At 61.6% G+C, this 23,685-nt stretch overlaps 1 pseudogene across 1 annotated transcript; it reads left to right on the top strand.

The window, feature by feature from the left end:
- The first annotated feature begins 6,055 nt into the window (after window positions 1–6,055).
- LOC309639757 (RNA-binding protein FUS pseudogene) lies at window positions 6,056–7,853 on the top strand (annotated as a pseudogene). The gene has a single exon. The product of its transcript is annotated as an RNA-binding protein FUS pseudogene (transcript).
- Window positions 7,854–23,685: the final 15,832 nt, after the last annotated feature.

Below are 23,685 nucleotides of genomic sequence, written 5' to 3'. Positions count from 1 at the left end.
ATCCCATGAAGTGATAGATAGAAGTAATGGCAGCCCTTCCTGTGGAGTGGGGCCTGGGCCACGGGGCAGGGGGCAGATGAGGAAACGGGTCGGGTGGGGAGGCACCCAGCACCGGCCACTTCCCACCCGACCAGGCTCTTTCCCCAGGATCCAATCCCCACCCAGCCAATTCTGCCCACGGGCTGAGAATCATAGCAGATTGAGGACAGAGGACACGGCGGCCCTGGGAGGTGACGGGGGAGTCAGGCCAAGGCCCAAGGACGCCCAGGTGCCAGCCCTGCCCACCTCTGGGGCAGGCCGGCTGCAGTCCTGCTCCCACCGTCCCCTCGGCAACACAGAAAGGAGTCCTCTGTCAGGTACAGTCACAAAACTTCTAAGACTTAATTAAAATCAATCTCCAATTACTCAGATGCCATTGACTCGGGTCTCGACCGGTGGGGAAAATATGATCATCATTATGGGAAATGTCGATATTAGGCCATCGACCATTCTTCTCCACACAGAGCTGGCCAGGGCCCTACTGCGCTCTGGCCCAGGCCACTCAGCCCTGGCTCAGAACCCCCGTCCAGGCCCTTCTGGTAGGGATGACCCTGTCACTCCCCGGCTGGCATCCACGTCCGTGCCCCGCTGGCTGAGCTCCAGGCACTCACAGAAACGGGAGCTGTTGGCAGGCTTGACAGTTTCTGAAAAGTGTGCATCGTGGGGTGGCTCCATGGAGGTGGCTGCGGTCTTCTTGCTGTTGCAGTGGGGACGCCTGGCTGAGTCTCACTGGGGTCCACGGCTCCTGCCAAATCAGCCCCATGGCCTTGACAGAAACCCCTCTCGCTCAAGTGGGTTTTGAGGCCTGGAGCCCATCGGGCAGCAGCTGTCCAGCGACCTGCATCGGACACCTGGGCCTCTGTGCCCCTTAGTTCAAACCCCTAGGTTCAGCCTCCTCAGGGGAGTGAAGATGGAGAGCAGGACACATCAACAGAGGTAGATATCCAGGAGGAAGGAGGTGACGCTGTGTGGGGCTGGGAGAAGTCGCTTAGACCAGGGACCCTTGGGCCTGTCCTGGGGCCGAGGGGCAGCATACCTGTGAGGCCTCAAGGGCAGTGAGAAACCCCGGGAGACAGTCAGGGTTGTGGGAGAGTAAGCCACCTAATCTAGTTTTCTGTTTTTCCTTAGAGAAAGAAATATAAACCCTCAATTCTCCTGCCCTTAAAATAAAAAGTCGGAATAAGCGCTTCTCGTAAATACTCAAGCCTCATGCGATTCTTGATCAGGGTGCTGGGGGTGAAGGCCAGGCAGGGGTGAGAGGGCGGGAGGTGAGGGGACTCAGGCAGAGGGAGATGGAGGGGCCTTGGCCTGTGCTGGCTGCAGCGTCCGTGTTTTGTCTCTGTGTCCCCCGCCCCCTCCCCGGGCCGCACGTGGCCCGTGGCCGTGCGAGGTCAGGACGCGAGGCTCCAAATGGCCTTTGATGTGTGGGCCAGGGTGGAGAGGATTAGAGGACGCTGGGCTAAGGGGGTCGAGAGCTTGCGGGACGAGCGTGGGGCCATCCCTGCTGGCCATGCTTGGCCTCCCCTGACCACCTGGCCACAGCCTTTCCAGCCGGGCCCCGCCCATGTTGTGCTGAGTCTTTGTTACTTTAATTAATGCAAAGCTTCCTGACGCCTAATTAAACTGGAATCACTCCATGTCCATGCGTCCCATTAGATACAAGTTAATGCAAGCGTCGCTGTGGCAGTGCAATGAGGCTGGCGTGTCCCCGGGGAGGGGCCCAGAACACAACGGGATGATGGATGGATGGATGGTGGCACACAGGGAGGGCACCAAGCCTGGGCCCGGGACGGCACCCTTCACTGGACCGCGCGTGTGGGGGCCCAGCCCAAGGGAGCCTGACCCCCTTGGGGCCCTGGGCCTCCAGCTTCCGCCGCCCGAGGGGAGCCTGGTTTCTCCCTGCTGACACTCTCTGTTCTGATTACCTGAGAAACTCGTGCCCATGTAAGAAAAATTGGAAGTGCAGAAAAATGAGAAAAGGGAAACTGCAAAAACAGGTGCCCATTTTCCTGCCTTGGGCTCCTCTGCAGCTGGGGCTGGGGGCTGGGGCAGGGGTCCCAGGAGTGGGCCGTGGGCACAGAGGCTGGTAGGGAGGAGCCCTGTACCCCAGGACCTGGCCGTACCAGAAGGACCCCTGGGCAGGAGGGCAGCAGGGCCGGGAGCAAGCTGGGGGTCCGGGCTCCTATCCTGTTGGCCCTACTGACCAGGGCAGCCCTTGTGAGGGTTCTGTCAGGGGCCAAGGGGCGTCCTGCCTGGTTGGCCTGTCACCCCTGAGTCTTGGTTCTGTTCCAGGAGGAATTGGGTGGGGTGAGGAGTGGACTAGAGGAAAGGCCACTCTGGGCAGCTGCATGGAGGCCATTACATGGGCGCCAACTGTCCTCAGGTCTGGGCTCCCACATAGGGCCTGCAGGACCCCCGAAGTGGGGGCGGCCCTGGCCGGAGGGCAGAGCTCAGGGTTGGGGTAGCTGCACCAGTGGTGGGGTAGGCACAGGTGTGGGGGCCCGGGCTGGCGTCGGGCTGGTGGTGCCACGGGGCTGGGCACTCCCTCTATAGCTCGTATGCTGTCAGGTTCCCTCCTGAGGCCAGGGCCATGTCCACCCTGCCCCTACGGTCCTTCAGTGTCCAGCTCGGTGCACACGAGGGCTGGGTGGGCATGTGTCTTAGGAGATGTCCCATGCCCCCAACCCAGGGACACCCCATGGCTCGGTGTTCCTGCCATGTTCCTGCCCGAAGGACTCGGCCCCCAGAGCCCCACTGTGCGTTTGGCTCTCCAAGCCCCTCTTTGGTGTTGTGGCATTGCTCCTGTTTGCACAGAGCTAATCCGGGGCGTGTTTGTTTAGCGAGATTGCCTCTGCCGCTGGACGCGAAACAGGAAACGTGTGGGTGGGGGCCCGAGGGTAGCTCTGTCCGCTGCCCGCACTCTGCAGCCACCCCTGAGTGCAGGAGGCACAGTCCTGAGGCGGCCACCACCGTGGGTCACTGGACCCGCACAAGCGGGTCCCTATCAGGTGGTCCGTCACATCCAGCCCTTCGTCCAGCCTCCAGGGCTCTGAGCTGCCCAGGGAGGGGCCTGGCCTTGGGCCCGAGGTCAGAGGAGCAACCCCCTTCCCTGGGGGAGGGTGACCCAGAGCAGCCCGCCCACTTGCAGGTATGGGAAGAGTGGGAGGTAGCAGATGTGGACTCTGGGGACCTGGCTGCGGGGAGGGGCAGTGCCAGCCTGTGGCCAAAATGTGGCCCTAGAGCCAGGGACAGGGCTCACCTCCTCGCTTTGCCATTTATTTACAGGCCGGGGGACCTTGGGCAGGTGGGTCTCCTTTCTGAGCCGGTGGGTGAGGACCAGGATCTGGGATGATGGGCCACGTGCTGGCTAAGCTTGGCTGCCCGGGCATCCTCAGCAAACAGCAGCCGGGCAGCAGGCGTTGAAGGCAGCCGGCCCTGCCTCTGAGCCCAAATCCCACTTCAGCACCAAGACCCCATCTTGGCAAGGGTTCACCTGCTGAGGTCCTGGGTTTACCACACACCTGATCCACTCAGGACTAGGAGGCCTTGGGCTGCTTCTTACCCACAGTCTTGGGGACGTTTCTGTTCATTTTTTTCCAGAAAGGAGCCCACGAGGGGATCTGCCCAGAACCTCGGGAACTTCAGTTGGACCAATTTTCCAGGGGTCTGGGGTCCAGGTGGGCCTCTGCCCCTTTGCCTGCCCCGGCACTCTGGTCTGAGGCAGGCCTGTGGGGACCCAAAGAGGTCCCTGATCCTCCATAACCTCGGTCTTTGTTCCTCCCTGGACCCAGGTGGCCTGGGATAGCTCTGACCACAGATGGAGGGCAGATGTGATGCTGAGCTGGGCCCTGGGCCTTCAGAGCCTGGAGCTTCTGCCTCCTGCTCTGGGCCTCGAGCTGCCACTTAAGGAGTCTCACCACTGGCATGGCCACATGGAGAGGGGCGACCTGCTGAGCCTGGCCAGGCAGCCAGCCTGCCAAGGCCAGGAATGTGCTGAGTGGCACCCAGGGACCCAGTGGACGCCACACAAAGGGGAAACTCAGCCCCCACAGCCCAGCCTGGATTCTGACCCCCAGACTGAGCACATGGGAGCCATTGGGCCTGTCTGTCACCTGCGGAAGGTAACCAGGCACAGGCTCTCCCCTTTCCTTGACTTCCCCTCAAAGCCTGTGGGGAAGTGACTGGTCCAAGGGCTGAAAGCTGGTGCCCAGGAGCCTGGCCTCCTGAAAAAGTCCCCAGCCAGGCCGGCCTGGGGGTCCAAGAGGGGTTGGGGTCAGGGTCTGACTCAGAGCTCCCTTTCTAACCCTAGTCTGGATCCCATCCAGCACCGGTTCTCACACTGGTGAGCTCCTACTTATGCCTCAAAGCCCAGCTCCACAAGGCCCCTGCGATCCCGCATTGGGGCATCACGGTACCCATGCCTTCCTCTGCTACAGCACCAACCACTCTGTGGTTTTAAGTGTTTAAGGAAAGTCCTGTGCAAGGTTTAGCTGACCCGGTCTGTCTGCCTGGGAGGCCATGAGCTGCTCAGGGCGCTTGGGTCCCCTATCTTGCCAGGCACACAAGGGACACATGGACGAGAATACAGAGCGTGCTGGTGAAGGTCCTAGTCAGGGCGGGGGGACACAGCAACCCCCTGGGAGGGACAGGGGCTGGCGGGGCTGGCGGGGCACCCGGCTCCCACCCTTCACCTCCCGTTGTTTCAATAGCATCTGAGGAGAAAACAAGGACTTTCCAGCTGGCACAGATATTTCCTCCTGTGCATTTTACAGTCCATGGCTGCTGTGAACTCTGGGCTCCTGTCGGAGACGGAAGATTCATAGATTATGCCTGAGTTTTTATGTTCAATGATCCCAGTCCCCATGGGGGGCCCATGAGCTGCCCCATGTACCACCCAGGCCCCTGATTCTGTCTCAGCCCCATCCCCACCCTGGCCCCCACCTGCCTTTCCAGGGGCTCTGGTGAGCTCTGAATGCTATACCCGTCCCATTACCCCGCCACTTCTCTCCCCTGCCGTGGGGCTGGGTGACCTCTGTTGTTACAGCCAGGGCTGGGGGACCTGGGCCTGGGGGTGGGGGGTGGGAGTGGGGGCTGTGTGCCCGCCAGGACCCATTCCTCAGGCTCAGCCTCCCTGGGCCTCAGCTTCCTCTCCTGGAAAGAGGGTATATGAGTAATGTGGTTGCTGAGAAAATTCTTGTCCAGAGCTTGGCACTTGGAACTCTGACGGGGCTGGGCTGGCGCCTCGGCAGGACCCCCCAGCAGGCGGAGGGCACGGGTGCAGCTCATCAGTTGCGGCCTCACGTCCCTTCGTTATGGTGCCGGCAGAAGATGTTCTCTGATTAGTCCGCTGAATTATGAATTAGGTTCCAGGTCCCTGTGCAGCTGTTCCCGGCTTGTCATCCCCACCACTTTATTTCCCCATCTGCTTATAAAACCAGGAGCGCCGTCCTGCAATAAACACTTCAAACTCTTTTTTTAGGGGCTAATTAATCGTGTTGCATTTCTCTGACACAGCAGCAGGCTGGACCTGCCCCGAATTCCCAATGCCGGCGCAGCTCACCGAGGGCCTGGGGAGAGGCTGGGGTGTCTCGGGGCCCAGAGCCTGGGGCTGCAGGTGGCCTCCCCAAGTGCACGTCCCTGCAGACAGCGCTCACCCCTGTTCTGGCAGGGTTCTCCCTGCTGCCTGTCCCCTGGACCACTGGATGCCCCTCCCCTCCAACTCACCGTGACACATCCAAGGTCAAGTTCATGCTCCTCCCCTCCCCCCGCCGCTGGCAGTGCAGACTCTGTGGCCCCCAATCCCCCTCCTCACCCCCAGCATCCAAGCCCCCTCGGCGCCCATGCTCACGCCTCCTGCCTTCGTGCAGCCCATCTCCCTGCCCCAAGCTCCCCCAGCCTTCATCTGCCGGAGTTTCTCCCGCCCCTGAGATCCTGTTCCCACGTCCCCCTCTTTAGCGGAGTCCCCCTCTGCTCTGCACTTGGAGGCCCAGTACAGAATGTGGTGGAGGAAGTTTAAAACAATGACATAGCTCAGTCCTCGAGGCGTCGGTGCTGTGGTGTTGGAATCTTGTTGATTGTCGGCCTGTGCGCGCGTGCGCGGACATGGCCTCAAACGACTATACCCAAAAAGCAACCCAAAGTTATGGGGCCTACCCAACCCAGCCTGGGCAGGGCTATTCCCAGCAGAGCAATCAGCCCTATGGACAGCAGAGTTACAGTGGCTACGGCCAGTCAACGGACACTTCAGGCTATGGCCAGAGCAGCTATGGTAGTTCTTATGGACAGACCCAGAACACAGGCTATGGCACACAGTCAACTCCCCAGGGATATGGCTCAGCTGGTGACTATGGCAGTAGCCAAAGTTCTCAGTCGTCTTACGGGCAGCAGTCCTCATACCCTGGCTATGGCCAGCAGCCAGCTCCTAGCAGCACCTCGGGAAGTTACGGTAGCAGTTCTCAGAGCAGCGGCTATGGGCAGCCCCAGAGTGGGGGCTATGGCCAGCAGTCTGGCTATGGTGGACAGCCTCAAAGCTATGGACAGCAGCAAAGCTATAATCCCCCTCAGGGCTATGGGCAGCAGAACCAGTACAACAGTAGCGGTGGAGGTGGAGGGGGTGGTGGAGGTAACTATGGCCAAGATCAGTCCTCCATGAGTAGTAGTGGTGGCGGCGGTTATGGCAATCAGGACCAGAGTGGTGGTGGCGGCTACGGGGGAGGCCAGCAGGACCGTGGGGGCCGTGGCCGGGGCGGTGGCGGTGGTTACAGCCGCAGCAGTGGTGGCTATGAACCCAGAGGTCGTGGAGGCGGCCGTGGAGGCAGAGGCGGCATGGGCGGGAAGTGACCGTGGTGGCTTCAATAAACTTGGTGGCCCTTGGGACCAAGGATCACATCATGACTCTGAACAGGATAATTCAGACAACAACACCATCTTCGTGCAAGGCCTGGGCGAGAATGTTACAGTTGAGTCTGTAGCTGATTACTTCAAGCAGATTGGTATCATTAAGACAAATAAGAAAACAGGACAGCCCATGATTAATCTGTACACAGACAGGGAAACAGGCAAGCTGAAGGGAGAGGCAACAGTATCATTTGATGACCCACCTTCTGCTAAAGCAGCTATTGACTGGTTTGATGGTAAAGAATTCTCTGGGAATCCCATCAAGGTCTCATTTGCTACTCGGCGAGCAGATTTCAATCGGGGTGGTGGCAATGGTCGTGGAGGCCGAGGGCGAGGAGGGCCCATGGGCCGTGGAGGCTATGGAGGTGGTGGCGGTGGCCGAGGAGGATTCCCCAGCGGCGGCGGTGGCGGTGGAGGACAGCAGCGAGCAGGGGACTGGAAGTGTCCTAATCCTACGTGTGAGAACATGAACTTCTCTTGGAGGAATGAATGCAACCAGTGTAAGGCCCCTAAACCAGATGGCCCAGGAGGGGGACCAGGAGGCTCTCATATGGGGGGTAACTATGGAGACGATCGTCGTGGTGGCAGAGGAGGCTATGATCGGGGCGGCTACCGAGGCCGAGGCGGGGACCGTGGGGGCTTCTGAGGGGGCCGGGGTGGTGGGGACAGAGGTGGCTTTGGCCCTGGCAAGATGGACTCCAGGGGTGAGCACAGACAGGATCGCAGGGAGAGGCCGTATTAGCCTGGCTCCTGAAGTTCTGGAGCAGCTTTCTTCCTGTACCCAGTGTTACCCTCATTATTTTGTAACCTTCCAACTCCTGATCACCCACGGGTTTTTTGTGTTGGACTATGTAATTGTAACCATATCTCTGGTTCCCATTAAAAACCATCATTTTAGTTAAAAAAAAAAAAAAAACAATGACATTAACAAGGAAACAAAATCACAATTATTGAGTTACAAAACAGGGAGCTCTGAGGCAATTAAGTTATAGCAACCATTTGACTGTTCCTGATGGCGGGTGAAGGGGCTTTTTATTGAGATGATTCTCACGGTGGGCTCTGCATTGCTCCAGTAAGAGGTTTGGGTGTTAAGCCCACGGCCAGGCACCGGGGTCCCCATCTAGCCCCTGTGGGACCCGAGAGGCATCTTTCCCCAGGCCAGGAGGGCTCCCGCGGGTGGTGTAGTCATGCCCTTCGGAGCTGGTTCCTCATCTTCAGATGATAGGAAGGCAGGGCCTCGCGGTGTTCCCCAGGAGAGGGTCCTGCCGTTCAGAGCACAGGGCCTGACAGGAGCTGAGCCTCGGCCCCGCTCGCCTGTTGGGCCTCCAGGCCCAGGGTTCATGGGTGCCCGTCCTCACCTCGGTCCACACCACGGGGACCCGGGAGGGCTTTGCTCCTCGTTCCATCTTCACAGGGTCTGGGGAGCCTTGACCAGCGAAGGAGGCTGAGGCAGGGGGAGGCCGGGTGAAGGCCGGGCTCCCTCCCCATGAGCCCCAGACCCCTCAGGCCAACGGTGCAGGGTGACGGAGCTAGGCCTGGGAGAGGTGGGCCCCCGGAGATTTGGGGGACACCAGGACATGTGAGTCCTTGCACACGCGGGGAGCACGCTAGCCGCTGTCTTGCTGTGGATCCCCCAGAGCGGCCCTGACCCCAGGCTGGTGGCGGGGGCTGGTTTGGGGGCAAAGTGGGGTGGGGGACAGAGAGGCCCGCTGGAACCGTGAGGCCTGGCGAGGACGCCCTGGAGGGGATGTAGACTAGCGTCCCGCTGGGCCAGGCTCCGCTCAGGACACTTTGACGGGCTGTTAATCTTTACGCCTCCATTTAATTCTGAGTGTCATTCCCTGTCAGCCAAGCCTGGTGGCCGGGATTTACGCCCCGAGTTACAGGGCTCAGGCTGGTCGGAGGTGAAACAATCACCCATCAATCAGCACTGACTGGCTCCCTCGGGGCTGGCGGGTGCGGAGGGGAGGGCAGGTGTGTGGGACCCCAGTCACCATCTCCGGCTCCATTTCTGAGAGGTCGGCGGCCCGGCCTGGAGGAGCCTGGGGTCTGCACTTGGACGTTGTGGACGTGGGCACTGTGACACAGGAGCCCCATGTGTCCCGTGTGATGCTAACCCTAACCTAACCACCCAGGAAGCGAGGTGTCCAAACGACAGAGGGGGCCTCGACTTGCCTTCTGAGGACCAGCATGAGGGACGGGAGCCGCTAGGCGGGGATGGGAGCCCCAGATCAGCTCCTGAGCCCCTTGGAGATATTCTGTGCCTCGGTTTCCCTCCTGTGAGCTCCAGGCAGTGGAGGGTGGAGGAGCCTAGGGGGCCCCGTGAAAGGTGGGCTATGAAGATGCCCAAGCTAAACCTTGCAGGGATCTTACTGGGGAATGAGAGGGGCAGTGACCTGGGAGCTCAGAGGGAAGAAGGGTTGCAAAGTGTTGGGGTGAAGTGAGGGGTGAGGTGAAGGGTGAGGTGAGGGGTGAGGTGAGGGGTGAGGTGAGTGATGGACATTCCCACACCTCCCAGTCTGGTGCTTCGACCTCCAGGGTGAAGGTGCCTTGATTTTGGGTCCCTGGAAGGGCTGCTCTGGGCACAGGGGTTGGGGGGCAGGGCTGATGCTTGCTGTCGGGGAGGGGCCTTAGGGACCCCTGCAGCTCTGGCCCAAGAAGGCAGTGGCTCTGTCGCACTTGCACTGGCAGACTAGCTGGGCACCCCTCTCCCAGGTGCCCTGTGTCATGGTGCCTGCTGTCCCCTGACCCTCCCCCGACCCCCGCCATGCCCAGGCGGCTGCACTGGCATTTGGAGCCCTGGGAGCCTGTCTGGAAATGTCAGGCTGGGGGCGGGGGGCTTCGCCAGAGACCACGGGGGGGCTGCTGGAGCTCTGAGGCCGCTGGAGGCGCTGAGGGACCAGGCCCGTCCCCATGGCTTTACCGCCCCGCTAGGCCTCTGGTCAAAGAGTGAGGGTGCCCTGGGGCTGAGGCGTCTGAGGGAGGCTTATTGGTGTCACCGAGTCACGGGGCCCCTTGCTGTCAGGCACACGGGGGTTGTGACGAGGGGCACTGGGGGCCGTGGGCTGCCAGGAGGCGGGTGGGAGGGTCTGTGCTGGGAGAGGGCAGGGGTGGTTATGGGATGGGGGCGCCGGGGGACACAGTGAGAGGGAACAAAGTGCCCCGGGGAGGCCCCTGCAGGACAGAACCGCTGTCCCCGTGCTCTGCTGCCCAGTCTGGCCGACCAATCCGCCTGCACCGCCCCGTGGCCGCCACCTTCCCGGCCCCAGCGCCCTCCCTGGAGGTCCTCCTGGAGGGCCCCTTGCTCCTGACCCCAGGGAGGGCCACCCACCCCCGGGCCACGGCCCTGGTTGGGGAGAGTCCAGTCCCTGGCAGGTGGCTCTGAGGAGGCTTCCCCATGGGGCCGGCTCAGTGATGAGGGGCAGGACCTCAGCCCACCGTCACCATCATGGTCCACGGGGCCTCCGTGTGGCCTTGCTCCCTGGAGAGTCCGGGGCTCTGTCAGCCTGTGACTGTGGGCCCCTCCTCCATGCAATGGTTGTGTGGGCCGCGCTGTACCCCTCCCACTCCTACTCTCCACCTCTCACTCCTCTGGGTGACAAAGTCCCCTTTTCCTGGACTCGTGTGTCCACCCTAGAGAGGGGCCTGCATCTGCCCAGCCTTTGGGCCGCATGGGATCTTTCAAGTGCGTGGACGCTGTACCGACGCTGACCCGGGCCCGGTCCCGGCCAACATGCTTCCTGTGCACCTGGCCCTGTCCGTACCCCCGTCTGCCTGCCTGCCCCATGGCTGGGGACATCTGCCTTGCCCGTATTGCTCAGGCAGTTCGGCCATGTCCGGTGGGGCTGCCCTTCAAGTCCAGCCACTCGGAGACGTGCTGGGCTTGGCCCTGTGTCTGCCCCATGTGGCCCCCGGCAAGTGCTCCCCGTCCCCCATCCCAAGCTGGCCCAGGCTCTGCCCCAGGTCAGACTCAAGGGTCCCCCAAGACAGTGACTGGCTCCGAGCCGAGCTGAGCGTGGCCCAGGGGTCCACAGCCAAGGCCCAACCCTCTGTGCAGGGCCTCTGGGAGGCCCCTGGCCCCTTGAGGGCTCAGGGTTAGGCAGGGGGGACAGGTGGCTGTTTTGAAGTCCCTGGCACAGGATCCCACCTGGGGTGCCTGGTGCACAGTGGGACAGATGGCTCTTGGCAGGACAAGAGCCCCCACCCTTCAGGTCTGGCTGCCCCCAGCTGGCATGGAGCACAGCTTCCGGCAAACCCAGAGGGATCAGGTCCAGTGGTGGCCAGGATACCGGGGATTCTTGGGGCCGGCATCTGGGGCTTGAGGTGCACAGTAGGGTTGGGACCCAGGAGTGCAGGGCTGCAGAGGAAGTCCAGGAATGCAAATATGTGTCTGTTTCCTCCATGGGGTCAATTCCTGGCAGATCACCGGTCCCCAGTGGACCTGGCCGTGCTCACAGCCTTGCCGACACCGCCCCTGGGAAGCAAAAGTTTTGCTGGCTCCGTGCCATCTCCCACCACATGGGGCCATCACAGACGCAGCCCCCCGGTGCCCTTGCCAGCCCAGCAGTGCCTTTGGGGCCTTCACCTGGAGCATCCCTTTTGGGGCCCATCCCAAGCGGAAAGACCCTGCTGGGAGTCCCGAGGTCTGGGACTGGACCCAAGGGGGTGTGAGTCCCCGTGGGGTGCTTGGGGACACCCCAGAGGCCCAGCTGGCCCCTGGCCTGGCAGCTCCATTGCACTCTGGGTCCAAAATCCGACATCACCAATCCCAGGAACACCTTGGAAACCACATAAAACAGTGACAGGCTGCCAATTGTTTGAGCAGCACACAGCGGCCGGGGCCAATTAGCTGAGATTCTCAGGGGCTCCCATGGGCTCAGGGCTGGGCTGGGGAGTGTTGGCTCTGGTGCCACTCCATCAGCTGGGCCTCGTTGACTCCAGAGATAGAGCCTGCCACCCAGGAAGTGACTCCTTGCAGGAGTGGGATGTTTTTTCTCTCCTTTTTTGGTTCAGATAGAGGGACGTCAGTCGAGGTGCTGATAAGGCCTGCAGGGAGCACACGGCCGAAGGCTGGAGCTGGGTGGGGCCACCTCTGGACACAGACACAAGGCACAGAGAAGTCCTGCAGGGGACCCCTTAACCTTGTCTAACCCAGAGTTCCCCGGGGGACCTTCTTCTTGGCTCTGCCCTGGTCAGTGTGTGGATGCTGCCAGGCTGAGGCTGCCGTCTTCCTGCTCTGCCCTGGGCCTTGTGCAATGGCTTGGGGTGAGGCTGGGACTGCCCAGGACGGTGGGAGGTGGGGATCCCAATCCCCAGACACCTCCTCTGAACTGGGACCAAGATTCAGTCATTTCATGTCCCCACTAGACAGTGCTCACAGGAGGCGCCCACTTGGGTAAAGGAAGAGCTTTCTGACCCTCTGGTGGGGCCCCCCCATGTGTCGGGACCAGTGCCCCTCCTAGCTCTGCGTGGAGTTGAGCTGCCAGATCAGGGCTGCAGACCTGCGGGTACGGGCCTCGCAGGGTTTCATAACATGTTTTGTTTTCATTCTGTTTGTATGGATACCTTCTATTTGTCGCCTGCAATGCTTGTTTTCCATTTCCAGTGGTGCTGTAAGATTTCCTTCCAAAATATAATCATTTAAGTAAAAAAAAATCCGTTTGAAGAAAACCCTCCAGTAAATAACAGTGAAGCAGGTGGGCAGATGCAAGATGGAGCAGAGTGTGGTGGGCCTTGGTGGTGGGCAGGGTGAGGGTTGCAGGCAGGGAAGGGTTGGGGAGAGGGTGGGGAGGGGTTGGGGACCCCCCTGTTGCTGCCTGGTCAGCTGGGCCCCCTTGGCCGCTGTCCTGAGGCCGCGGAGCCATTGGCCGTCTGTGTGTTGAAGTGGCCGTGGCCATGCTTGTCCAGCCCTGGACTCCCCTGGATCTCACACCCACTTGTGCCCTTAACTTGTGTCTAACTGTGCTTTTTATTTGCCTGTTAACCTTCCAGCATATGTATTCATCAGGAAGGTGCCCAGGAAAGGAGTGTTTGGGGGAGTCTGGGGTGCCCTGAGCCAGCAGGGGGCTGCTCCCAGAGTCCACCTCAGTCGGGGCCTTCTGCCCATGGACTCACACGTAGTGGAAGGTCCCACCTCCCCACACACTCCTTCTTTGCAGGGGTAAACTGAGGTCCAGGGTGCTGCCCCTGCCCGAGGTGTGTGGCTGGGGGACAGGCCCTGACCTCTGCCCCACCCCCCCCGAGGGCTGGCGAGGCTGTGCACAGGGCAGACCATCCAGGAACTGCATGTTGGGACTTTGTGGCTGTCGTCCTGTTCTCCCCACACTTTCCTGGCCTGTGGAGCAGAGGTGGGGTGGGTGATGAGGCGGGGGATGGGCTGGACCTGTCACCAGAGGTCACGTTGTCCAGCTGGTGAACTCACACGAGCGGGGTCCAGAATGGACACTGTCGGGGCCTGGACACCCCTTATGGGGGCAGGAAGGAGGGCACGGAGCCTGGCACAGTTGGGGCGTCTGTGGGCCTGGGTCCAAGTCCTGACTTGGCTGCCCCTCGGTGAGGACAGGCAGGGCTTGGCCTCAGTGTGCCCAGCTGTCCCCTCTGCCAGGGTCTGTGGGCGTGGTGGGCCGGGGCTGCAGAGCCTAGGGGACGTTCACAGGAAGTGGGCTGGGGAGCCCTGGTGGCACTGGGCCCTGCGGCCTCTCTCCATACAGACAGGATGGGGGTGAGTGGTGCTCTGCAGCCGACTGTCTGGGCCTCACTCCCTCACTCCAGTTGTCCCCCCCATCCCGCAGGGAGACCCGGCCCAACACCCCCTTCCCACCAACTGAGGGGTGACTCCCACTGGGACTCGTGGGTGAGACCCACTGTGCACCCCCCATCCAGGCCACGCCCTCCTGGGACACCCTCCCCCAGCCCCATCACCCGTTACTCTGTCCTGTGCCAGACCAATCCTGGGGGCTACACGTAGGTCATTTTCGGGATTTCATGACAAGACGCTCAAGCAGGTGTTGCCAACCGGTCGACCCCAGGCCGCCCTGTGGGGCATCCCCTGCAAGCAGGGGCCTTTCCAGAAGGTCATGGACTCCCGACCCAGCTGGGAGCACTGCCGGACAAGCTATAATCCCTGGGCGGGGGCAGGGGGTCAGGGCACCAGGGGCGGGGGCACCCAGGGGCTCCCTGCGAGTCAGCCTGGGAACCAGGCTGGCATAAGGATTAACAGAGGGTGTGTTGTAATAAAGAGAAGGAAGTCACTGGCAACCCTGCCTCACCCATGCCCCTCAGGGCCCCCAGCCTGCCTGACCCCTCCGCATAGGTCAGACCCACACGTGGCCTCTGGGGCAGGTGCTCTGCCCAAGGCTGTGCTGGGCTCTGGAGGGTCTCACAGCACAGAGCTCCTGAAGACCCAGCCCAGCACCCTAGGACCACCCCTCCCATCTCAGGGCATGGAAAGGGTGTCAGGTGTGTGAAGCCAGGCACCCCGTGAGCATCTACAGTGTGCCAGGCTCTTGCAAGTGCATGGCCTCCCTGTGAATCAGGCCTGGTCATCCTAGGTGGGGTGGGGACACGGGGGTCCCAGAGGTGCTGGGTGCTCATGGTGGACCTTTGGGGGTCCAGGGCCCCTGTGCCAGACCGAGGGTCACCCCTGGGTCTGGCTGTGTGTCCTGGCGTGTGAGCTCTGAGCACTGGTTGGGCCTTGGGAAGGTGGGGCTTCCCAGGGGCAGGGGCCGGCTCTCAGCCGGACGTGGCCCTGTTTCAAGCCTGGATCAGTCTTGACCTTCAAGCAGGTGTTTCTGCACTGCCCACTGCTTGCCTCCCCTGCCAGAGGCCTGCGACCACCTACTTTGTGCCTACCTTTCACCTAAACCTTAGGATAGGGCCTGTTGTCAGCCCTGGGCCACCCACCCACCCCGTCCTCCCCCTCCCGGCCAGGACACTCCTGGTCTGACCTCCAGCTGCCACTCAGGGTCTGCAACCCAAGGGCCCCACCGAGACACAGGGCTTACTGTCACCACCTTGGCTCCCTGAGCCCTGGTCAGCCCAGTGAGGTCCGAGAGGGACCTTAGTGAGTGGAGCCCAGCCCAGCTGTTTATTTCCCTGTACAAACCTGTCCCTGCAAATGCTCAGCACCAGCCGCTGGGGCAGTGGGCAGGGGCAGCAGGCGGTGGACTCTGTGGGCCGCCCAGAGGCCTCCTGGAGCCTCACACCCCGACACATAGGAGCCCTGCTGCCTCACCCGGCCTCCTGAGAGTCCCTAGGTCTGCCCTCCTCCACAGGCCCCTGACCGTGCCCATTGGCCTCTCCCGGGTCATCACCACCTCCTCCACGCTGGCCTCTGAGGCTGATCATATGAGAATTAGGGGCAGAAATGAAGAACAGGCTTCTCTGGGGACGAGAGTTCAGGATGCTGGTCCTGGTCACCGCTTTGGCTAGTGGCCTTGGGATGGTCAGTGCTCCTCCCTGTAAGTGGGGTCATGAGGACTGTCCTGTCTCAGAGACCATGTGAGCCCCAGGGGAATGAGTCAGGGGGCACCCCCAGCTCCTCCCTGCACATTTGCGTCCTCTATCAGTGGCAGCTGCCTCCCCTGGCACTCTCCCTGGCCCCAATCAGGGCTGGCCAGACACCCTGATGGGCTCTGTTCCTGCTTTGAGCCCATGTCCGTGGTGGTCCCTGCTCAGTGCGAGGGGGAGGGAGTAAGGGTCCTTTCTGGGGGTGGGGGGATGCTGCTATCAGGCGAGAGAGTGAGATGCTAGTGGAGGCCCTGGGGACACACCACATGACCGGCTCTGCAGGAACCACTGGGCAGGTCACCCAGCCTCCAGGGTCCTCATGCTTCTCTGCCAGGTGGTCAGACACCGGGCCTGTTGTCCAGGCTCACGCATGGGAGCAGGCCTCTCTGAGGGACCGGGAATGATGCCCTACAGACAATATTGATGCTGTTTCCTCCCTAAACAACCAAATGCCAGATATTAGTTCCAGCTCTGCTGGAAACATGGAAATCGATGCCCAAAGACCAAGGAGCACAGACCTGAGATGCCCTTCGTGGTGGCCTCCCGGTGGGAGGCAATGTCAACAGGAGGGTCAACAGAGCTCTTGACAGGTGGACCCATCCTGTCACCGCCCCTCCCCCAGCGCAGACATTCCTGATCAGGCTCCGGGAGGTGGGGGGCCCGGCTCCCCCAGCACCGTGAGGTTGACTCAGCTTCCCCAGAGGCAGCAGTGGGACCCCATCCCAGCACCTTCTCACTCCAGCACGGGGCATGCCTGGGGCATGGGGCATGCACCTTCCAGCCGACCTCCTCCTGGGAATCTCCTGCAGGAGGTTCCCAGTGCTCCTGGGCCCATGGTTTGCCTGCAGCTTCCAGGAAAGGCTCCTGGCCTCCTCACTCCCCTACAGCCCCCACGCTCCATCTAGGACCCCACCTCTGTGTCCCCCCGCCCTGCCCCCCTGCTCGGGCGCTGGTGCCTCTGTCAGAAGTGGGAGTGGGTGTGGGGCAGACTCTGGCTGGCTGGTCAGTCAGCCTCCTGGTGACTGGCGCCCAATGTGAAACCAGGGAGGTGCCAGCGGCCTGGAGAATGAGGGCAGTGGAGCCTCTCGGGCACCCTCCGCACCCTGGGGGTGGGAAAGCCAGGCTCTGAAAGGTGGGGGCCTGCATGGAGTCCCCCAGCTTGTGAGTCTGTGAGCTGAGTGCCTGCTGGGTGGTGCAGAAGGAATGTCTCTGTCCCCCTAATGCAAATATTGGAATCCTAACCCCCAGGGCATGGTATCAGGAGGCGGGGCCTTCAGCAGGTGATTAGGTCATGAGTGTGGAATCCTCATGAATGGGAGTAGTGCCCTTAATCAAAGAGCCCCAGAACTCCCTCACCCCTTCTGCCATGTGAGGACCCCGCAAGGACCTCTCACTAGACACCCAATCCGCCTGTACCTTGATCTCAGACTCCCAGCCTCCAGAACTGCGAGAGATTCAACCCCATGGTTGATAAACTGCCCAGTTCCTGGCATTTTGTTATAGCAGCTGGAATGGACGGAGACAGCGTCCACTGCAAAACGGGGATGGGGTCAGGGGCATCTCCTGTAGACACACAGCAATGCTGGGGGTGCACGGTGGCCCGCCTGCCCAGTTCCCCTACTGCCCTGTCCAGCTGGACTGCTGCCATCTCCCAGGGGTTTCTAAGGCCCCCATCTTGCCCAGGCCCCTCCCCATCCATCCTGAGACCTCCTGGCCCCACTTGGGCGCCCAATCCTCCTTGTGGGGCTGCCTCTTGCGGCCCTGAAGACGGATGCTGCTCCACCTGCATGGCCCATCCTCTGCCCCTTCCTCTGCCCACAGCGGCCCCTCGGTCCCAGCATCCCTGGAGTGGGGTCCCACCTCCCAGGCCATCCTGGCTGTGCTCCCAGCCCCTGCCAAGGAGGTGTCAGAATTCCTGGCTTTTTGGAAGGAGTCCCTGAGCACAGCTCTATTTAATCTGGAAGGCTGAGATGCTTGGAGCACAAGCAACAGGGTGTTAATAATAATGGGCCAGCAGGTAGTGGAGCCGGAGATTTGCCCCCAAGGACTGCACAGGAGGAGGGATTTGGCACACACTGGAAGGAGGTGGGAGGGAAGGGCAGGGCCTCTGCTGTGACTGAGACTGAACCCAGCTACAGAGCAGACGGTCTGCTGGGCTCTGGCCTCCTCCCTGACTTTCATCCTACTTTAAAGATTGTTCCGGGATCAGAGGAGTGCAGGAGTGGCCAGGGACGGGCCTCCTCCTCCAGGAAGCCTCCCAGAGATGTCTCCAGACCTGGGCCTCCAAGCTGCAAAAAAGAAGAGTTTATTCAGGAGACACAGATTGGGGTAAAACAGAAAGAGCTTTCTGGGAAAGAGAGAGGGGCTTATAAAGGCTAAAGCCTTATATGCTCTGACATAAGAATCCCTTTATCTTTAAGGAGTGGCTGTCATGAGTTGTTTTAGGGTAAGTGTCCAGTAAGTATCTTGAGTTTCTGGCAGATGTTCTGGGTGCTGCATTGGGACAGTAAGCGTTAGAGACGTCAGATTCTACCTGCCTGAGATGGGCGCTGCTCGCACCTCCTCTTGTGGCAACACCGACTGTGCCTTGACTTTCCTTCCACACACCAGCCTTGGGAGGGCAGGGAGCGCACCATTCCCAAGAGACTGCCCAGTGCACGCCACCTCCTGAGCAGCCCCAGGGATCAGGACTCCAGGATGTCTGAGGCTGCGCGAGGCCTTGGTTCCTCAGAAGCTCATGGGAACAAGCAAACAGCCCCAGGGATCGGGACACCAGGATGTCTGAGACACAGTGACCGTGCTCCATCCCTGGGTGGGGGCAGGGCAGGCGCTGAGGTAGGCAAGGCCTGCCGGGTGGGGTGCCCACTGGCTGGCTGCTTGGCCTCCATTCATCAGCCTGCAGCTCTCCTACCCCAGCCTTTGAAGCTGCAATAAATATTGATTCGGGCAAATCGATGTGTTTCTGAGGACCCAGCTCGATAGCAAAGTTACAAGGATCAGGGCAAAGTCATCCACTCACAGAGTGTCCTCGCTGAGCCTAGGGCTGGGGGAGGGGATGGGCAAAAAAGTGCTGTCCGCCCATCCAGGGGCCAGTGCCAATGGCTTGGTCCACCTGAGGGGAGGGGAGGAGCTTGGCAGGTACCGGCCCCTGGCCCTCACCTGGCCAAGGCCGAGGGGCCTGTTTCATGCCACCCCTGTCTGGGTGTCTCCCGTTGGTACCTGAGCAGTTCTGTGCTTGGTGGCTTAGAGTCTAGGCCACAACAGAGGACCCTTCCTCAGGGCTCTCTCTGCAGCCTCTGCTCTCCTTCCCTTGGTGGCATGGCCCCCCAAGACAGGGAGCTCCCTACCTCACAAACTGTCTCTTCCATCACTGGCCGCAGCAGCGCCTCATGATGGACCAGGGCCCCAGAGGTGGCACCCCTTCCCAAATGCACACTCTGGGGTGGGGGGCAGCCTCTGCCTGCTCTGGCCCCTCCAGCTCTGATCACTTCCTCCCTGAATCAGTCCGAATCCCCGGCTGGCCCTTGGGGCTCCCGGGGCCCCGGCCACCTCTTGTTGCCTTTGCATGTGCTGCTCCCTCGGCCTGGAGCTCTCATCCCCCCGTCTCGCCCCCCTATTCAACACCTCCCCCTCCTTCCTCTGAGCTCCGACCTGCCTGGAACTGGGGCCCAGACCCTCAGAGGATCCCCTTGGAGTCTCTCCTTGGGGGGAGGCGGGCAGGACTAACTCCAGGCCACCTGGGTGGGTGGGCACCTGGCCCTGCCTGTCTGTCTCAGGGACATTCCTTCCCTCTCCTCCCCCACCCACCGCCCAGGCATTTCTGTGTCTCCAGCCCTCTCTGCCTCCTCCCTTCTCCTGGAACTCTGAGGCTAGGTCAGGTCCGCTCTGGTGGGCGGCTGTATTTATGAGAATTGGGGAAATGCAGATGTGATGTTTCCAGCTAATAGAACCAAATCACTCGCACCTCCCCATTAGCGAGGAACCCGGTCCGTGTACATGATGCCCCGCACTGCCAAAGTGGGAGCCAAGACAGCGGTTTTATGACCCCATAAAACTTTGGGAGTTTATTGCTATTGAACAAACACGTAATCCAATGCTTCAGGTTCAATATATGTAGCCAACGACATCCCGAGCCGGTGGGGCTGCGGCTCCCATTGCCAGGCCAGGCTGCCATGCAGGCCGAGCACTGAGACATCCAGGGGCTTTGGAGCTGGTCAGTGATTGATTGGCTGCAGGATGGGAGCAAGATTTATGGTGGCCAGGCCGAGGCCTGTCCTTCTGCACACTGAACAGCCCAGTGGTGGGGCAGAGGGGTGGAGCAGCACCTGGGACCTGGGCTCTAGGCAGAGGGTCGGCCTGCAGCCCCCAGGCAAGGGGCTGGTCTGAGGGTGCTGAGGTAGAGGCCACAGCAAAGGGAATGTGTGTGTCCCAGAAAGAGGTGGGCCCTCCCCTAGGAGGGAGGGGCAACAGGACAGGCTTGGGGAGGGGTCAGTGGCTACGTCTTACACGCCAGAGACCCCCATCCACTCCCCCATCCATTCACCTAGCCATCCCTCCGCACACGTCTGTCCATCCACCCCTCCATCCCTCCAACCCTCCACCCGTTCATGCATCAACCTGGCCATCACTCCACACAAGAAGGGCCACTCCAGGTGAAGGCTCAGCCTCTCACCACTCGGGATGCCGACGTCCCACCCACTGAGCCCGCCCCTGTGGATGGTAGATGGGGCCCTTCTGTGCTGCCCGGAGGGCGGGCTGGTGGGCCAGGGCTGGGGCGTTGGAGGGGCTCCCCTCTGGGGAGGCGGGTGTTCCCCTGGCTCCAGGGCCCTCCCTCCTCTGAGTTTGCTCGCGTCCTTGGTGCTCCGGCTTCGCTTAGGCTCGTGCTGTGTCAATGGTATTAACTTTGCTGGATTCATCCCTTGCCTTTTCAGTGTACGGCTCCATCTGAGCCCCTGAAAGTTTAGCTCCCAGTGTCCCTGCCTTTGCTTTTAGGAAGTTCTTCCCCCTGGGGCACTCGGTCAATATTTGTCTGTTGGCTTCAGCTCCTTTCAGTGGCTCCAGAGCCTTGTCAGCAGGCAACCCCCATCGCCACTCGAGACTCAGAGGTCCCCCCTCCCAGTGGAAACTTTCCTCCACAGCCTGAGTTGTAGCTACTGAGGGGACGGACGCGCAGAGCAGAAGGCAGGTGTGGAGTCAGGGCTGAGGATGGGGCGGTCGGAGCTAGGGGGCTGGAGGAGAGGGTGGTGGGGCGAGCCGGGGATGCCCACAAACCCTTGGAGCCACAACTGCCACGGGGTGGGCAGGACTCGGCCAGGTGGCAGGGGGTGGACGGTGCTCTGTGCAGGCCCATTTTTTCCCTGTGTCAGGTGTTTGGGACACCTGGAGTGGAGGGAGGTGGCGGAGCTGGGTGGCTAGACAGGGAGCCATTGGAGGTGGATGGAGGGAGAGAGGGAGGGCCTGAGGCAGGGGGCCGGTTGATGCTCCTGGGTGGCGTGGCTCCCTAGGCCTCTGCCCCCTTTTGTGAAGACCTGAGGGTTTCTGGGGACGAGACCCTGACTTTGTTTGCAGCCGATGGAGGCACAGCTGGGTGACCATCCTGGTTGGAATCCCAGCTCTGCCTGTCATGTGTGGTGCCAGACGAGCCTCACTTTCTGCACCTACATAATGGAATGAGCAGGCATCGAGGAAACTCAAGATTTGCCCAGCCCGGTGCCTGGTGCACAGAGGTACTCCCAGAATGTTCTGGGAATACTTCCTCCCACCAAGGACTCCTGAGGCCCCTCTGTCGTAGGCTCTGCGCTGTCCAGGCCGGGGACGGTCTCCGGAGCCTCCACCCTCTCCTTCCGGTGCTCCCTGCAGTGTGGCTGGTGGCAGACACCCAGGCCTTATCAGCGCACGTCCTCCCCCCCGCCCCATAACTCAGCCCCACACAGCTCAGGCTCCCAGCCGACCTCGGCAGGGTTGTGGGGCTGGGGGGGGGCAGGCCCAGTGGAGGCAGAGCAGGAGGATGGCCTCGTTCCTGCCCCTTGGGGGGTCACGTGTGGGGGGCCTGGGATGCAAGCCTGAACCTGGTGGGCTCAGCCTCAGCTGATGACAGCGAGAGGGATGGCACAGCCGCTGTGGCCCCTGCGAGGAGTGAGCTCAGGACATGGACCAGCCCCCAAGAGGGAGCTCCATCCCACGGCCAGAAGGAGTCTTCCTGGGGATGCTGCAGAGATGCCTGGGGACGCTGCACAGGTGTTACCAAGCCAACCAGGGAGCAGGGGGCACAAGGCGTGGCCTGTGCACAGCCTGGACAAGATGGGGCTGACCATGGTGGACTGGCTCGTCTTTGCCCACAAAACCCAATGACTCAGGGTCAGGTGGAGAGGCAGGCTTGGCCGGTCACAGAGAAGGAGACTCAGAATCAGGCTACAAAGTCCCATGAGTCCCCAGTGTGGTTGGACGCTGGCTCAGATACCAGCACTGTCCACAGTAACAGAGGTCGGGGCCTAGAGGGAGGGAGGGGACAGGTCTGCTGAGTGGGGAGGGGCCTAAAGCTGCGGCAGAAGCAGGTACGAAGTGGTCTATACCTAAAGCTGGACATGGGCCTGGTGGCTGCCTGGGCCAAAGGGCGGGGGAAGAGGAGAGCTGCCCCTATGCGGTGGCCAGTGGCAGGGAGGCAGCCCTGGGGGGGTGGGGGGAGTAGGAGGCTGTCGTGTCCGATTGGCTGTGACACGGGACTGCGACAACCTGCTGGGGTACCCCACCTCAGGGGTGTGAGACGGCCAATTCGGGAGCCAGTGAGCAGGGCAGGGTGGCCATCTGGGGCTGGGGGCTGGTTCTGGGGGCCCCTAGCCCCCAGCCTCTCCCCATTCAATGGTCTTGTGGTTACAGCTGAGATGCAGCCCCGTTAGCTCCGGGGCAGGGCCAGAGCCACGTCCAGAGGATTAATGGTCAGAGAGGAGGGGCTGGGCCTCTTCTCAGCCTCCCCGAGTTCATTATCAGCCTCCATTAACTCTCGACCTGTGGCCAGCAAGGGCTCCGGTCACTCATTACTGCTAATTGTGGGAACTGGGTGGCCCCTCTGGCTTCTGTCACCTGGGCCTCAGCCCCTGTCCTGTGGGGGTGGGGAGGGGAATGCGGTGCCTTCAGCAGCCCAGTTGCCACCTCTGGGCGGCCAGGCTGCTCTGCCCGGCAGACGTTTAGGTCATCGGCCTGGAATCACCAGGACTCGGAGCCTCTGTCTTGCCTTGAGCCCAGGGGGTTTAAGAGTCGCCCCCTGGGTAGAGGGTCCGCCGGGAGGGGCTCTGAGAATGGACCCCACTCCTCCCCGGCCCCCCCTTGTCCTGCCTTGCGACTGCCCCCCACCCCGGCCCATGTTCCACTTCTCGCTGGGCCACCCCAAGGCCAGTGTGAGTGGGGGAGCTGTTCTGGCTGTGCAGGGGGTGGACGCAGCTGAACCCCCGCTGACATCATCATCCTTCTGTTTTCATTGGGACACATGCCCGGCTGGAGGTTTGGGGCTGTGAATGGCCCCCCTCCCTGCTGCCCAGGCAGCTAACTATGGTGGCATGGAGGATGGCTCTGCTTTTGAAAGGCACGGCCTCCTCCCTGGTGACCCTGCCCTGGGTGTGGCAGAGGGTGTGCAGGGGCTGCCCAGGCGTCCCCGCCCCTCGCTTGTCTCTTCGTCTCTTCGGCTGCCCCGCCCCGAAGAACCCTCAAGGTCCTCCCCTGTGAGCCGGGCTCCGTGACTCATCCGGAACGTTTCACTGGCTTGGATTTAAACACAGCTCCTGAAACTTGGGGATCCTGAGAAGTCACCCTTGCAGCCGAGCGCGGTCATGGTGGCGGGCGGACTCTCCTTGCCATGGCCCAGGATGCGTCTCCTCGCCATGAATGATGGGTTTAATAGCAGAGGGCAAGCAGGCAGCCCGGGTTCTCCACGCTGGCCCGGTGGCTGGGGCTCGGGCTGCCCTCGCCTGGCGCCCGCCTGCTCCCTGTCAGCCAGGGGAAGCAAGCCGAGAGGAGATTTATCTTCCCCGACTTTATGAGGTACTAGCAGAGAGAGGCTGAGAGGCAGGAGCTAAATAATTGATGACCTGGCTCTGAGGGCTCAGAGAGGCAGCCGGGCCGGACGTGAGGGAGGGCGGTTGGGTGCTGACCGCGGAGAGCTGGGAAACCAGCCAGAGGGCTGGGGGACCCCGACTGGGGGTCCAGGGGTCACAGACGCCTTGGGGCACGTGTCCCCAGGAACAGAGC

This window comes from Balaenoptera physalus (assembly GCF_965194825.1).
Source record: "Balaenoptera physalus genome assembly, chromosome: 12".
Taxonomy (NCBI): Eukaryota; Metazoa; Chordata; class Mammalia; order Artiodactyla; family Balaenopteridae; genus Balaenoptera; species Balaenoptera physalus.
This window is presented reverse-complemented; position numbering and strand designations above follow the sequence as displayed.